We start from the raw sequence: 2,774 nt of genomic DNA on the forward strand, positions 1-2,774 counted from the left end.
GTCAAGATATGGAAACAATCCAAGTGTCTGTTGACAAATGAATGGATTAAGAAATTGTAGGGGGGGGGTGTGTGTGTGTGTATGTATGTATGTACGTCATTCACACACACACATATATATATACAATCGAACATTATTCAACCTCAAAAAAGACGGAGACAGAGAAAAACTATTGTACAGCAATCACTTATATGTGGAATCTAAAAAAAAGAATTCAAACTCACAGAAACAGTGTAGAATGGTGTTTTCCATGGGCTGGGGGAAATAGGGAAAGGCTGGTAAAGGGGTACAGACGTTCAGTTATAAGATGAAGAATATCTGAGTATGTAATGTACAACATGATGACCACAGCTGATAACACAGTGTGGTATAATCAAAATTTTCTAAGAGTAGAATTTAAGGGTTCTCCCAAAGGAAAAAGGAAAGGTAAATAGGTGATGTGATGGGATGTGTTGATCGACTCAGTGGTGGGAATCCTTTCACAATGTATATGTCTATCAAATCATCATGCTGTACATTTTAAATATACAAGAAATTTAATGTCTATCAAATCATCATGTTGTACATTTTAAATATACAAGAAATTTAATGTCAATTATACCTCAATAAAGCTGAAAAAGAAAAGAATGATCAGGCATATTCTGACTATGTCACTTCCATCCTTTCAAAATGTTAAAATGAGAATGTGATACAATTCTTAATTCTGAACTTAATTTTCTTATTAAGTAAAGCTAGGATAATAATATTAAATGATGATTATCCATTAAATGATGAACTCAGTAAAGTTAAACAAACTAGATTCAAAAGGACTTTCCCTCTGCTCAAAGACAATGTAGCATCATTCATTTTTAGAGAACAAATAGGTTCCAAGTGCTAATAGTTTGGCCTACATAACATTTAGAAGCTTTAAGCACTTTGAAATAATATGAAAGCAAACGTGGAGATGGGAGTTTGGACTGAAACTTGAACTACCGTATAGATCTGTCTGCTTCCTCCTGATTGTTAGTTTTTCCATGTATTTTTGCAGTACTTGGGAGGTGAAGTTCACTAGACTTTCATTTTCTTTATGTTGATGGAGCCACTGAAAGCCCCAAACTACCACAAAGTCAGGAAATGCAAAGTGTGGTCACTTTCCACAAGCTATTATGAAATAAAATTGCTTAGTATTCTTGCGTTATATGAGGTTTCAGTTATCGATCTGGAGCATACATCATCAACAAGCAAATAAGCGAATGTGGCCCTCTTTCCCCCCTTTATTCTCTATAAAAAATCAGCCTGATATTATAGCCAGCCGCAAACCTCTCTCTACTCCCAAAAGTTTAGTGGACGTAGGCTACAAAACGCAACAACTAATATGTTTTTTATTACTATATAATATTAATGTGTAGTTTATTTTTGTGATGCGATTCTAAAGTTACTTCTTTTTAAAGGCTCCTGTAGTTCCGTGTTTGGGAAATACAAGTATAAACATTAAGAAATGCTTCAACTTCAATACAAAGTGCGGAATTTTGGCCTTTGGAATATAAGGCCGTTTCTTGGAGGCCACTGAAGTGCAATGGTCTTTAGTTATTCACTGGCTGGAAGGTAAGACCTATGTTTTGTCAATTAATGCAGCTCTCCAAGTACAAATGTGTAGGCTAAGACAAGCTTACATTTAATATACATTTTCCCACAGCATCCACTGAATGTGTTCTTTAAACTTTTGATGTTTTCTTAAGAAATAACTTTATCAATTTTCCCCTGAAATGATCCGTCTCATTTGCAGTTATAAACCAAGATCGTTGAGACAATTTGAAAATTCTTAACAGTTTCCCTAAAGCCCCAAAATTCTGTAATGCAAAAGCCTATAGGATTTAAATTTGTTCTTTTTTCAGCATCATTCCTGAACTTTACAAAACATAAAACAAATACAAGCCCAAACCCCAAACTAAAACCGCCAAATTCTGTAATTATAATGCAGTTGTTGAGCATGTGGAATTTGGAACCAGGTAAACTTGGGTATGAATCTCAGTTTTCCTGTATTATCTTGGACAAAATATTAGCTTTTCTAAGCCTTAATTTCATATGTAAACTTCCGGGCAATGATAGAGTTAACCTTGTAAGATTCTCGGAAAGATTCTCTGATATAGTCTGCTCAGCAGAGCACCCGCCACACGGGAGACTGGTTATGAGGCGATTGTTTTTTGGCTTTCGTCAGACTTTCTCTACTGTTATGGGCTGAGTTATGTTCCCCCAAAAGTCATCTATTGACGTTCTAACCCTCAGTACCTCAGACTGTGACTGTATTTGGAGATAGGGCCTTTGAAGAGGTGATTAAAGGACGGTGACGTCACAGGGGTGAGCCCTAATCCAATATGACTGATGTCTTTATTAGGAGGAGATTTGCACACACACTAGAGAGTGCACAGAGGAAAGACCGAGAAGGTGGATATCCACAAGCAGAGGAGAGAGGCCTCAGAAGAAACCAGCCCCGATTGGCACCTTGATCTTGGACTTCTCCCTTGCAGATCTATGAGAAAATAAACGTCTCCTGCTTAAGCCTGTGGTATTTTGTTATGGTAGCCTTAGAAAGCCAATATATCTACCCAGGACAAATTTCTCCTCTTGTTTTGGAAACAGATCTCACTGCGTTGGACAAAAAGGTTGAGCTTATGAAGCTCATGACTAAGTTAGGTTGTGATCATAGCACCTTATAACATCCATAGTCATTTGTCCAGACTTCAAACCAGGTCACTCAGAGTCCTTCTGTAGCTTTTTCTGCTGAAGGAGGCGGG

General features: G+C 37.0%; 1 long non-coding RNA gene across 1 annotated transcript; it reads left to right on the top strand.

Annotated features, from left to right (window-relative positions):
- Positions 1-1,430: 1,430 nt before the first annotated feature.
- On the top strand, positions 1,431-2,538 carry LOC138923749 (uncharacterized). The gene is made up of 2 exons (XR_011437827.1): positions 1,431-1,584; positions 2,375-2,538. It is a non-coding gene; the product is annotated as an uncharacterized lncRNA (long non-coding RNA).
- Positions 2,539-2,774: the final 236 nt, after the last annotated feature.

Source organism: Equus caballus, chromosome 4, assembly GCF_041296265.1.
Source record: "Equus caballus isolate H_3958 breed thoroughbred chromosome 4, TB-T2T, whole genome shotgun sequence".
Classification (NCBI taxonomy): Eukaryota; Metazoa; Chordata; class Mammalia; order Perissodactyla; family Equidae; genus Equus; species Equus caballus.